Source organism: Mauremys reevesii, linkage group 10 (genome assembly GCF_016161935.1).
Source record: "Mauremys reevesii isolate NIE-2019 linkage group 10, ASM1616193v1, whole genome shotgun sequence".
Classification (NCBI taxonomy): domain Eukaryota; kingdom Metazoa; phylum Chordata; order Testudines; family Geoemydidae; genus Mauremys; species Mauremys reevesii.
The window spans coordinates 72,016,845-72,031,511 of record NC_052632.1 but is presented as its reverse complement, the minus strand read 5'-3'; the positions used below and the strand labels follow the sequence as shown (position 1 = coordinate 72,031,511).

Here is a 14,667-nt window from a genome sequence, read left to right as displayed (position 1 = left end):
GAGGAGGTGGGCAATAGGTGGCACAGTAGTAGTAGAAGAGGAAAGGAGAGAAGCAAAGTAGCTGGACAAAGACATGTTTCAATACTATCAGAGGACTGCAGGGGGTACTCCTCCTCATCATAGTGTAAACAGCAACAGGCATGAAGACCACATAACTGATGATCACATAGGGACATATACGTAAACTCTTCCTACCAACCCCATATGTAAATAAACATGAAATGTTGCAGCAGATAGGGTGGGTGTCATTTTGATACTAGCTCTGTATCCCCCTACAAAAGTGTTATTTCTTTCTCCCCTGTCTGGTTTTGGGTAGAATGCATTCTAGTTCCCAGGCTCCAGACAAGGCACTCTGGCCCACTTTAAGGGCTAGAGACCCTCAGTCTATGGAGCTAGGCTGATGTATGCCATCTGTGGGTCTGATCCAGTTGGCTTAAATGGGGCATAAGCATTGCAGAGGGCCTTGTATAGACACAAATTAGAGTGAATTTCACCTATTGTGATTTGGTACCAATATTTACAGGTAAATATCCATAGACACAAGTATTAGGCGTGGTGTCTTTATACACAGGTAAGAATACTGTATTTGGTGCTGCATTTTTACACACAAGCACATGCAGAGATATTTGCTGCAGCATTATTATTATATTCCAATAGGCCCACAAATAGCTGGTGCAATGTTCAAAATAATTTTTTTTAGCGCCAGTGCCTGTGATAATACTAACTGGATTTCCGAACAATGCCACCTGTCACCCATCTAGGTGAAGCAACGTGAAACATGCAGTGAGATGGGTTTTCAATACTACTGCAGCATTAATACAGAAACTAGTAGGTTACAGGGCAGGCCCTGAGTAGTACTCGTTCAAATACAGACCCAGATCCATAGGTACTGGAACTAGAGGTGCTGGGGGGTGCTGCTGCATCTCCTGCTTGAAGTGGTTTCCGTTATACGCAGGGTTTATAGTTTGGTTCAATGGCTCTCAGCACCTCCACTATACACATTGTTCCAGCACCCCTGCTCAGGTCCAGGGTTTTGGTTTGGGCTGTTATGCAGGTGGGGGCCAGACACATGGTATGGATCTGAGTTCAGCTTTTCCCCAAAGTTCAGGAGGTATTTAGATCTGGGTTTGGGTTGTGACTATCTCTAGTATATTCCATCTAAAACCTCAGCGATAGCCAAATCAGAATAAGCCATCAAAGGTAACCTGAGAGAGACCACTGAACAAACATGCTCTCTGCATACTCTTGTCTCTGTCAGTGTGACTAATGCTCTGGGAGAACCCTTCTGATTTATTATCTTTACTATCTACAGCCTGTGCATATCCCAGAACCCATGTCTTTTCTTCCTTTCTTCATCAAAGTAGGCCTCCTGCAAGGTACTCAGGAGCTAGGGTATTCACTTGCTCCCGTTGGCGCCAACAGCACTAAGCACACCCATTCAGGGATGAGTTGAGTACCTATAGATGATCTTTTGCAACCTATTAGGTGCAGACTTGAGCCTTGGCTACTGTTAACTGCTCAGTAGCCTGCCCTACCCTCTCTGCTAAAGTGTTTGTCCTCAGTCTGACTGCATGTCAGCTATATAACTCAATTAAGGAACGGTAATGGCTAAATTAGTAACAAACAGAGCCTAGCAGGGCTTGTAAACAAACAGCTCAACAGCTCATTAACACAAGCAAGCTGCTTGGCTTGGTGCTCAATGGCCAAGACTCCCTCCTTTCCCCTGCAAAGGCTCAGCCCAGCCCCCCTCCACCCAACAAATTTCTTCCTGTTTTGCTTTGGTGAAGATGAAGAAGAATGGCAGGAGCATCAGCATGAAGTTCTCAGTTCCACACAGAAAAGCAAAGTGCATAATACATGATAGCGTTGCCAAACAGGACCTGGGCACTTGGACACTGGGAAGCCTACAAACTCAGGGCCAGATCTGGAGCTCATCGGTGAAGGTCCACTGATGTCAATGAAGCTACACCAGTTTATATCTCCAAACCTTTCGCAGGTCCTGCTGATATCACTGAACTCTGAAGTCTTCCAGCAGAAGAAGTGGAGTTTGATGGCTTCAGGACTCTGTACGTTTTCCCTATCCCCAAACAAGGCTTAGTATAATTGGAGCTTATACGGCAAATTTAAGGCAGAGAGACCAGACTATACCTTGTGGCCCAAAACAAGAGAAATTCTATCACAGGACCCAGTACGATGTGAAAAGGAGTTGGTAATGACAACACTCAACAGAATGGGAACAGCTGGCTGAGTGAAGTCATGAACGTGCCCAGTCATACGTGCTCAAAATCTTGTTTTGCAGGAGAGAGACAGAGGATGAAGTGAACACTTTGCCAATTTGCTGCCCTTTCTTCTTCAGATAAGGTGAAGTTAAGCTCAGTATCTCCCATTCATTATGAAGAGGGAGGAAATGTATTTGGCCAGCCTTAACAATGACCTAAAAGGAAGTACTTGGCCCTGAATAATTTAGCAGTTTGGCACCTGCATTTATGCAAAATATGATATCTTGCTACCAGAAGAAAGATGATCTAATTCTAAACACAAACATAACCTGTCTCTTCTTAATCTATAGGACACTGCATTTCAGAACCCTTTCTTTAGATATATTATAAATAAGCAGAAGCCACAATCTGATAATTGTTATGTTTCTAATAGTTATTTTTACAGCTAATTAAAAATCCCCTTAATCAGAGAAAGATAAAAATATGTATGTGGGAACACTGGTGTAAAGGGTAACACGTACAATACTTGCTCTAACTACTTGATATTGGAAATCGCACATTCAATGCTTACTGAATACTTTTCCAGCAGCGACAAGGTGGGTAAGGTCAGATCTTTTATAGGGCCAACTTCTGCTGGTGAGAGAGACCAGCTTTCAAGCTTACAAAGAGCTCTAAATATGCTTCTTTAATTAACACCAAATCCTATTCTGAGCCTAAGATGGCTTTTAGGATACTTCGTCATTCCTCTACACCCATGCCTCTTAAGTTTCCTTCAACTGCATACTCTCATAAGGGCCTGGTCCAGACCCCACTGAAGTCAAAGAGAGTCTTTCCATTGACTTAAATGGGCTTTCAATCAGGTGCTAGATTTCTTCACTCTCCCACGATTTGTTCTCTTAAAAAGCAATGCCGATTTCATTGCTTCCTTCTGTATACCAATTCAAGCCTATGCTGAATTCAATTAGTTCAGGTTCCACTGCTTGGATTCTCTACTTTCTGGCTCATAAAGATGTCCCGTAGGTAACTTATAAAATTAGTTGCTGATGCATGTTTGGATACTTTTGTTTCCCAACAGATGACTGCATAGTTAAAGTCCCTCATGAGTATCTCGTGGCAGTGAATAGTAGTTTAAGATATATTTTATCACAGTTCTCCAGTCATGTTGGTCTATAGCTTATGTCCACTAGGGTTTCCCCTTTGCTTTCCATTCCTTGCATCATATTCACAATATTTCACTACCGCCCTCTATTTCAAATAAATTGCACTCGTTGACATTCACATTAGTTCTGAGAATTATCCCATCAGGTTTGAATTGTTCCGACTACTGGAGTGCATACATAATTGTCTCCTTCAGTAAGTCTTCTAGCTGATTGCTTGTAAACACCTTCATATAAACAAAGCAACGATACTTGAAGTTCTCCACACACTTTTATTCACATGTGATTTTTTTTCTTACGTGATGAGACAGGAGTAATAATTATACACCCCCTTGGGTTAGTGTATGTTAATATTAAAGTGAATTATGACATGATCAGACTGCAAATGAAAATTAATGGTTGTTTTATAGAAATGGGGCCAAATTCAGCTCTGGTGTAACTGGTTGCAACGCCACTGAAGTCAACTGAGTTGCCCCAATACTAAATTTGGTCCTTACTATCTAATGTAAACTTGAGAAGTAAGCATTGCCACACTTCTGCGTTACATTGTTAAGATAATAAAGTTTAACCGACATAATAATTGTTTGGTTTTACATTTTAGGTGTGCCTCCAACACTTCTTGGAATAGTGAGAAGAAAATGACAAAGACGACTGGAATAAACAGACTTCAGATATGTGCAGTTTCCTCGTGCAGACAATACAGGGGGAAAGAAAAATTATTTGAAAGCTGCAAGAGTCTTACCAGAGATGTCAAGGGGAGCCTTTGCATTTGTTTCAATGAGATTGGATCAGGCCCCTTGTGGGAGCCATAACGAAGTTTATTTCCAGTTGATTTACTATTCTGTGACTCTATATGTAAAATTATGCTACCACCATGAGCAAAGGGAAGATTATACAGTCAGAGCCCATCTGAATTTAACATGAAAGAAAAATCATGCTTAGCCAAACTCTAAAAGGAAATATGTTTGTAACCTTTCTGTGTATCTTCCTCTCAACCCCAGGCTGTCTCCCCTGTAAAAAAAAGTGTGTGAATAGTTAATCTGAGATAGTTAGTCCAAGGTAAAAACTACAGTGCCTTGTCTTCGCTAAAGTCTTTCACTGAGATGGCTAAGAGGTAAACACCTGGTAGTGGAGAGAATACGATAGACTTTGATTAGCTATATCAGGGTAAAAACTACCCATGCCTTATCTCCATGAGGATTTTACATCGAGATGATCATCTTTATGCAGAAATACCCATTTTTGCAGTGAAGGTAAAGCAGGAGTGACACAGGTCATTCCTTGTGAGCAGACATAAGCCAGGCAAGGAGTCTATCTTCTGAGTATTATTCATGAATAATTGTTACCTTATTGTTACCTAAACCTTAGCCTACCATAGGCCTGTTGTGTGTAAGTAGGGAAACAAGATGGGGCATGTTCATGATACAGAAATAGCAGGCGTAAAGAAAGGTAGACGGAAAAGGTCCCTTGAGTTTACAGATTAGTAGAGGTGGTTGAAAGTTTTTGATTGAGAGTAGAATGAAAATTTTCACTGAAAACTCAATTTTCAAAACACCCAAAAACTTCAGATGAAAATTTGTGTCAATTTTGGGGGGTTCCCTGACCAGCTCTTGTTTGCCTAATGTTTGATCGTTGAAAAAAGTAGTAAAATTTTTAGAATTTTTCCAAATTAACCCCCCGCCAGTAATAATAAAATAAAATTGAAAGATTCATATGAAATTTGATTACTGTGTTTTTCAAAAAGTGCTATAAATTAGAAAGAACTTAAATAAACAACATAAAAGCATAGGAACATAGCTTTCAAATCTTCCTGATTTGGAGGGACATCACTCATTGCAGTTCCATATTCCATACCAGGGGTGGCGAATCTGAGCCTGAGAAGGAGCCAGAATTTACCAATGTACGTTGCCAAAGAGCCACAGTAATACGTCAGCAGCCCCCCATCAGCTCCCCCCCCCACCGCTCCCAGCACTTCCCACCCACCCCGCTGATCAGCGCCTCCCCCTCCCTCATTCCCTCCCCGCATCTCCCGATCAGCTGTTTTGTGGCATACAGGAGGCTCTAGTGGGGGTAGGGCCTGTGGCAGAGCCAGGGGTTGAGCAGTGAGCACTCCTTGGCACATTGGAAAGTTGGCACCTGTAGCTCCAGCCCCGGAGTCGGTGCCTATACAAGGAGCCGCGTATTAACTTCTGAAGAGCCTCATGTCCGGAGCCACAGGTTGGCCACCCCTGTTCTATACAAACGATGTTCCCTCACTTTTAGTGCGGAAAATATTTACATCTAAAATAAAGAATCACAAAATAAAGCCTATTTATTCTGAAAGAAAGAATTCCCACTTGCCCACATCACTCAGCTAGAACACCACCATATTCTGAATATGTGCAGTACGACAGCTTATATACGCTACAACCCTTACAACAGTCCGGGAAGTATATATTTTTAATGACAGGAAACAGTAGGAACTGGGGTCTTCCTGAGCATTTTATTATCATTAAATAGGCTTCCACCAGGAGCTGGCGATGATGTCAGAGGTTACATTTTCAGAGGAGTTTTAATGCAGTTGCAATACCATATTTCTTAGCCCCAATACTCAATAGAGAAGAAGGGCAGCAGGAAGTCATGGCTGAATAAGGAGGAGGAAGACAATGACTAGCTGTCTGGTTTTTCTCCCATTATCAGATTGTAACTTCACAGTAGCAGCTTCTATTGCAAATTCCTTGTAACTCTCCAGATTAGCTTTCAAGTGTGCCTCCCTAATGATGGCAAACTGCCGACTGAGTAAGGGAGATAAATATGTAACAGGAAGGCTCTTTCAGGTTGGAAAAACTTGTGTCCTTATTAAATCACTTACCTGTATTGCCCATCTATTCTACTAGCACCATCTGTTTTATAACTATGTCTTCAGGTTATCTTGTTCCCTGATAAAGAGAATGTTTATTGATTTATATTACAGCAGCACATAGAATTCGCAACAAAAATTAGAGTCCCATTGTGAATGTTTGATTGATACCTGTCTGACTGTTACTGACATGTGTGACTTTTAATGGTTCTATTTCAAACAAATATATCATCAACCCCCACCGCTTCACAGTCTACTGAACTATGTATGTGTCCTGGTGTGCATCCCAAATAGCGTTGCTGAGTTCAGGGGAATACTTCTTGATGTACAGCAGCAGGACTGAGATAAGAATTTCTCCATCGAAACTAATGACGTTATTCCGGATATACACCAATTTAAGAAAAATGAGAATCAGTCCCACTGCTGGGATTTGGTTTTTGGCAAGCCAGCCAGCTAGCCTGGCACTTTAACAGTCAAATTGATATTTCCTGGTTTAATCCCTCCGTGGGACAATTGATTTTTTCCCCCTGCCGTTCTCAGAGAACTCGACGGGCCTGTGCAGAGTGAATAAAATGGTTGCCAATTTGGATTGCCGCTGCCAGAAAAATGTGTAATAAGAAAACCCTGCACCAGCAGGTTCAGACACTGTACAAAGTAGAGCGCATGCCTAGATTTGTCATGTTGCCCTGTTCTTAAACAACATTAGCTCCTTTGTGTATTGTGAGGAAACAAGGGGGAAAGCCCCTTGGAGCTGAACCAGGCATTTATTTGTTCTTGAGCATGCTGGCTGCTGCACACTTTCTTGTAGAAAACAAGAGACGAGTACTGGTGCCGCTTGTTCTGAGAAGTCAGTGCAAGTGTTTGGCAAATGGTCTTCTGACACTCAGGAAGCCGATCCCTTGCCTGACAGATGTTACAGGAGAAGTTGTTTACACTTTCCCTCCCCATGCTCAGTGTGTTAAAGGGCTGCAGAGGTGAAACATTGCATAGGTTATTAAGTAGGGTCAAGGGAGCGGTACTGTAGGTAAAATCATGGCATCATGATCACCTTGAGATCATTTTAAATTCCTGTCTTGAACCATAGATTATGGGTATTCATCTTACTGTTGACTATTGTGATCATGCTTTGGGGAAGGGGATGATTGCAGTGATACTTTGCTTTACATGGTACCTTGTCTCTGTTTTAAAGGGAATTGTTTTTAGCTTGATGGGGCAGTCAGTGTGAATATTCTGCTTCTGCTGGTAGAATTTCTGTGACTTGGGGAGACAGCCCTCTCTCTGCAATCCACCTCCTTCTCTTTGCTACATGCACAGGGGTGCTGGAACAATTTTTTTTATTGGGGGTGCTGAGAGCCATTGAAACCCTGTGTATAATGGAAACCACTTCAAGCCAGTGGGTGCTGCAGCACCCCCAGCATCTCTAGTGCCAGCACTTATGCACAAGCACACCCATATTGCAGTGGATATAGGCGAATACAGTATCTAGATAGATTCCGGCCTTGCTACAGCTACTCTGTTGCAATTACACAAAACACTGGAAAGAGGGAGAAAAGAATTAGAAGCTAAGTAGTTAATTTTCTCGCTGTCAAAGTTCTGATTTGCTTTCTCTGTACTCCCAACCAGCTCCTCGAAATCACCACCTGAAGAGAAATGCCAATCAAAAAGGACAAGGGGAAAATAAAGCCTGTAGTGTATTTAGGCCTTTGTTTATACTATAGCGCTACAATGGTGCATGTTTGCATTATCTTCTTCCTACACATGTACTGGAAACAAACCAAGAAGCCTTTTAAAGTGCTCTTTTGGGCTAACAAATAACATCCCCCTTCATCAAGTGGCTTTGGACACCATAATAAAAATATTTGCCGTCATTAAAAAGTAAACTAACTGCTTTCTTCTCCCATACGCTCTGCTTTTTTCAGTCTGTCACTTTATTTGTAAAGAGAGAAAAAAAATGAAACAAACAAACCCAGAGACTTAAATATACTGTTGAGCTGGCTCTATTTCCTTCCCCTTTACACAGATTGGTAGTGGCTCAAAGTTAGCTAGGTGGCTGTTTGTGACCTATGTAAGATAAATTGATGATGAAAGCCCAGTATCCAGAGATGACAAGAACACTAATCTATGAGGCTGACATCCATACTACTTTGAGGCATTCAAAAATCAAAATGATTCTAAAAAAGGATATCTAGTATCGCGATACCCCCTTGGCAAATGTGGACCAGCCACTCTTAATCCTGCGAGGTACAAATGTATCTGTGTCAACTCCTAACAAGCTAGAGTATCTGATTCCCTCTCAAAAAATAAAGACTCACCTTATATGAATGTTTTAGGTCAATAGCAACTAGTCACATCTAGATGTTAAATCACAGCATTTTCCCTTAAAAGATTAAAAACATGAGTCATAGGTGTCATTGATTAACAAGCAGACAACTCAGTGTGCAGCTTCCCCCAAACGTTAGCTACTCTGTTTCTTAAGGGTAATCTGAAAAGGAGGAAAACCTAAGTTTGTGCCTTTTTTTGGTGTGTAGTTTTTCCCTGCTTGCTTTTTACATTAAAATTCAGAACCTGGAAGATTTAAAGTGTCTCAAAAACTCAATTTGAGAAGCTCTGATCATACAGGCTGATCTGTGCAGCTGGATCCTGGATCAGCTAGCAGGACTGGGGTTCTGTAAAGCACATTACTACACAAGTCCATTTCAATTGCACTCCACATAAAGCACAACAAATATTTAGCCAACCAATGAAGCTCCTTCCATGAGACTATATGTTATGAAGTAGATGGTAAAAAAAAGAAGCAGCAATATTTAAATAATGTAACCGCCAAAGATCAGGTATAACAAGTGTAGAATAAACACTCCAGAAAGGTTTAGAAAGTTGGATGAAATAACATAGCAAAGAGTCAACCTTAATTTAAAAAAGAAGCCCTCTTGCAGCTAAATAATATAAAGTTTTAAGTCTTCCCTCATCCCCAGCTCAGCCTAAACCCAAAACAAAACAAAGCCTTTTAACCTTTTCTCCCTTTTATACTTCCTGGTTTTCCTCCTTAATGTTGCAATTAGCCTCAGGTGAGTCCAGTTCCATTCCCAATGACCTCAAGCTGGTGTTCTGGCCAGTCCAAGTGGGAAGGGTTTATTCTGTCTGTGACAGCTAAGGGAATATAACCCACCACAGTTCAGCAGCAGTTTGGTTCAAACCCATCTTTTGCTGCCCATGGCATTTTTCTCACTATAGTACATCATTTTAGTTTTCTCAATGATCTGTTTTATTTTCAGCAGGCTGGACTCTCCACTTGCAGCAGATGTACATCACTGTAGCTCCGTCAGTTTCAGTAGTGTTATCCCTGGTTTACATTGGTGCAAGTGAGAGAAGATTAAAGTTGTCTCATTTTTGAGCCCTGTTACCATTTAACCCACAAAAGGAGCTGTTTGTAGGGACTTTAGTCTTTCAGAATTTCTCATAATAAGGAGCACGTGTGCTCCTTGAAAATAAGTGACCTTCCAATTGTACAAGAATAAGACTTCTCTTTTCTTCCAGGTGTCCATATGTCTGCAGAGGGGAATCTGGCTAGCTCTCAGCAACTGCCTCTCCTCCAAGAACTGCATACTGAGGCAAATTCCCAGCTTATTAAAAATAGTTTTGTTAGTTTGCCATCGTGGTTTGTGCCACTATTCCATAGTGCTTTCCCCCTTTCTTTTTTATTGTTCCTCTAGCCTTATAATATACATAACATTTCAAGTGCATCTTTATTTTGATTTTTTGAATGCCACAGAAAGCCCAGTCCACCTCCCAGTCTTCTCTGGGAATTGCAGGGAGTCCCAGTGCCCTTAGAAATAAGGAAGAACTGACTAAAGTACAGAAGCCCCAGTGCTATACAGCACTCATCCACTGAACGTAGTTTTCCCAACTAAATGTCCTTGCCTCATTTTATGACTGCAGGAACTGCAGGCAGTGTTCCTTGCTTTCCACAGGTAACACCAATGGAGATGAGATCCAGAATATTGACAATAAAGTAAAAAGTTGAGCTGAAAGTATGGTGGACTTAACTAATAAGGGTAGGAGACCTATTGAACTTTTAAACTGACTCATTACAGGGTGGGGTTTTTTTTGTTTGTTGATTTTATTATGCTTTGTCCCTTTTTTATTTTGGGAGAATTACCACACGGAGAGCAAGAGTGTTCGTGTCTTGTGTTCTTTGGATATTGAATGACTGGAGTTTAGTTAAAATTTAGTTTAAAGTGTACTTGTAAAGATTTCCATGAAAAAAAAAAAGGCCGATGTGATATTTGATCGTGGATCATCAAAACGGCACTCATCCTCCCCTCTCCAGCAAGTTGAACTGTTACATAGTTATTTGTAACTTCGATTAAGGATTTGTACCTAGGTTTAATGACTCCCACTTGCAATTACTGCTTATTTTTTGAGAATCTAATTGCTTCTTATTTAAAAATTCCAACTAGGCTTCTGAATGTAGACTTTTCAATTCCTCTATGTCTAGCCTTTCACAATCTTTCACCGTACCACATCTCTCTAGTGCCTCAGGCTACGATATCTGAGTAGCACATCCAGTGATATTGTTTGAATAAGGGAGTTACACCTCCCAATCATAACACATTCTTATCCTTGTACATAATGCTCTGAACCAACAGCCTGATTCAATCATTGACAGTCGTTGGCCTCTCTTAATTGTACAATCAGCTATGGTTTCTAATTCTGCATCCATTAAGGCCTCTACATTTTTCCTACGCTACCATAACACAGCCACAAAGATTCCTGTCAGGCAGCTGGTTAACAACACTGTTTTGGTAAACTTTTAAACCTATTTGTAATGCTAGAATCTAAGTTGGTGGAATGGCCTGGCTCGATTCTAATGGCCTGAATTAATTCAGCCTGGAGCTGGGAATGCATTTGATTATGAAAGTAAGAAGAAAAGTGGGGGAAAAAAATCTATTGAGAACCATGATGTCATCCTGATTGCAGCCTATTTCTGGAGTTAAGCTGTGAAACCCATGATACATTTTGACACATAAATGTTGCCAAGTAAAACTGATATATGATTGTTAATACGGTTACAGCCGACTGTTTTTCAGATAAGGAGTTAAACAGTTATATACAATATAGTATTTGCGAACCATAGCACCTAGCTGGTTCCATGCTTTCATTGGCTCTAGGATTATTCCCTATCATATTTAAATAAAGAGACTAGATTATTGGGTACTTTTAGAACAATGGGTTGCTTAATGGCTTTATGGCACTTATCTTATGTCAATAGAAAAGTTTTGCGTTCCTAAGGCTATTTCAAGGGCAGCGAAACAAGGGCTACATTCAGTGAAACCGGCATTTGTTTATTTTTTTAATGCCCATTTAAGGGCCTGATTTTTGGGTCTTGGACATGCTCACACAACTCAGTTAAACTCAGATTAACTTTCAGAAAAGTGTGCCCATGTGGGAAGTTAAATCTGATAGACAACATTAAAGGTTATTATGCACAATTTGTTCTAGATAAGAGTAATGGTAAAACTACTTCCTCATCTGTTTGCCAGGGCAAAAAAAAAAAAAAATCCCCCATGACAGAATTCTATATAGAGCTCCATCATATGAGCTTTATTCCTATATACTTTACAGGGCTCAGTAACGTAGTCAGAGGGTTGTTAAGAGTAGGTAATACCAGAGAAGAAAAGATACCAGGAAGGGCAGGTGAGGAAGAAAAGAGCTATGTGCCGTTTTGATTGCAAATGAAATGGAGAGTGGCTGTAGCCAAGAGACAACTGGAGGCTGCTCTAGACAATGAGACCAGCAGAGAAGGCTCTCAGACCTCAGTGCTCAGATTGTCTGAAGGCACAGACAGGAGTTGTTAGAGCTGGATGAGCACAGGGAATGAGAAGGAGAGCAGAGGGAGTTAAGCTTAAATACCATTGACTTTTAATGAGACATGTTCCTGAAGACCAGATTTCTACAGCTATTTAGGCACCAGTGGGATTTTCAAAAGCACCTGGGGACTTAAAACTAATTCAGTGGGTGGTAGATGTCTGGATGCTTTTGAAAATCCCACTAGGCCCTTTAAAAATCTGGCCCTAAGTGCTTGAGTCATTTTTGAAAAAGGGATTTGGCTCTTCAGTCACTTGAATGCTTTTGAAAATGTTCCCTATAGTCAAATCTAACAGTTTACAAACAAACTATAGTAACCCAATAAAAGTCATTAGGATTCCACTGGCGTAAAACTGATGTGGAAGGAGAATTGGGCCCATTGTCCCTAATGGATAATTCAGGAACAGAACAGGGTGATTCAATCATTCATTTCAGCTTTAGAGTCACAAGTAGAAAAAAAATAGGGCTTTTCTGGCTAACTACCTGATGTGTGGCATTTACCTCACCCCATAAGAAACTCCTCCATTCAGCCACGCCATAGCCTTAATAACCTTTCCTCTTGTCTACATTGCTAATGCTAGAACCTAAGTTGTTGGAATGGCCTCCTTGTGAGACAGATTTAAAGTCAATGGGAGTCACTTCACAGGGGGAGGGATAGCTCAGTGGTTTGTGCATTGGCCTGCTAAACACAGGGTTATGAGTTCAATCCTTGGGGGGGACATTTAGGAATCTGGGGCAAAAATCTGCCTGGGGATTGGTTCCCCCTTTGAGAAGAGGGGGTGGACTAGCTGACCTCCTGAGGTCCCTTCCAACCCTGATATTCTATTAAATGAGCTTTGGCTCAGGCCTATGTTATCAAGCTTACCTAAACCACCCATCCTCTTTGTCCATAGCCTACATTTCCCTCTATCCTTCCTGACACTTCTTCTGAACATCCTATTTTCACAACTGAGTGACTACAGTAGGACAAGGGAATCCAGTTTTGTCAGTTCACACTTTAGTTTGAAAGCTATAGCTGATCATCTTTGTTTGGAGGGAGCATTAATACAGATCCTCTGGTAGATGTGTGTTCACAAATCTAGGTATATTTCCCTCTCGCTAATTCCTCCTCCACCCACACTGAAGGAAATGTGACTGAGGTGTTTGGCTTCAGGTATGGGAGAAACAGCTTCTTACAGAGGAAGTGATGTTTGCATATACAGTGTAAGCGGGAGAGATACCTATGTAACTATGTGACTTTGCAGAAGATGAGATGCCATATCTGGGGCGAGTAGAGGCAGCTATAGCTTTTCCTACCTTAGTTGGATTTATTCCCCAAACAGAGGCTTTATAAATAATAATTCAAGGCACAGTTTGTAGCATGATTAGATACAAGCATTTCAGTGTACATGCAAGAATGCATGTATACACTGCTTTATAGTCCTGTAGTAATAACACTTTGTTGATTGTGATGTCTTGTGAATTATCCAGGCTTATAGCATAAACAAGGCAGAGAGCCAGATTCTCACCTATGCTGCAGTGGTGTAAATCCAGAGTAGCGATTCAGGTCTCAGTTATACCGGTTTCAGAGCAGCAGCCATGTTAGTCTGTCTCCGCTAAAAGAACAGGAGTACTTGTGGCACCTTAGAGACTAACAAATTTACAGCCCACTTCATCAGATGCATGGAGTGGAAAATACAGTAGGAAGATATATACATATACACAGAGAACACGAAACAATGGGGGTTACCATACACAATCTAACGAGAGTGATCAGTTAAGTGACCATTTTGATTACCAATACAAAAAGTTTTTTTCTCTTTTGCTGGTAATAGCACACCTTAACTGATCCCTCTCGTTAGAGTGTGTATGGTAACACCCATTGTTTCATGTTCTCTGTGTATATATATATATATCTTCCTACTGTATTTTCCACTGCATGCATCCGATGAAGTGGGCTGTAGCCCACGAAAGCTTATGCCCAAATAAATTTGTTAGTCTCTAAGGTGCCACAAGTACTCCCATTCTTTTTGTAGTTATACTAGTATAAATTTGGAGTAACTCCATTGACTTCCGTGATTTATATTGGTGCAACTGATTTCAGAATAGAGGCCTTAGTCTTCAGCTTTGTGGGATCATTTCAAACTCAAAGTCATTTTAGTTGCATTCTCATTATTATCACAGTTCTGAGCCATGTTCTATGATTTTAATATCTCCTCTTTCTCTCTGATGAGTTCTGAATGTCCAGCCTGCACACCACACTGGGATCACAAATCCCTGCTTTCCACATGAGCTCCGTGATTACAATCTGTTTTCTTGTGGCTAGGAATGGTACAGGAGAAAATAATCTGATAAGGCTGCAGAATGTTTTTATTGTCATATCAACAAAATATTTCCTGCCTCCACAGACCATGGAAGTACTTAGCAAGCAGCATCCTTTCAGTTTTGGAGAACACTTGAAAACCACTGGCAGAATTTTGTTATTCCTTTTTTTAGCTACATAATGAAAAAGCAAGCAAGAAATATGCTGATTCTTAAACAGACTTTTTTGTTTTCTGAAGTAACTTTATTTCTTAGCTTTGATCTGATACCAGAACCCAAAGCACTT

The 14,667-nt window shown here is 40.8% G+C and overlaps 1 long non-coding RNA gene across 1 annotated transcript in view; it reads left to right on the top strand.

The window, feature by feature from the left end:
* Nucleotides 1–6,461, top strand: part of LOC120373839 — a 115,881-nt gene extending 109,420 nt beyond the window's left edge. Inside the window, exon 3 of the long non-coding RNA XR_005585751.1 lies at nt 3,978–6,461. This is a non-coding gene — a long non-coding RNA (uncharacterized LOC120373839). The remainder of the gene's footprint in view (nt 1–3,977) is intronic.
* The last annotated feature ends 8,206 nt before the right edge of the window (nt 6,462–14,667 follow it).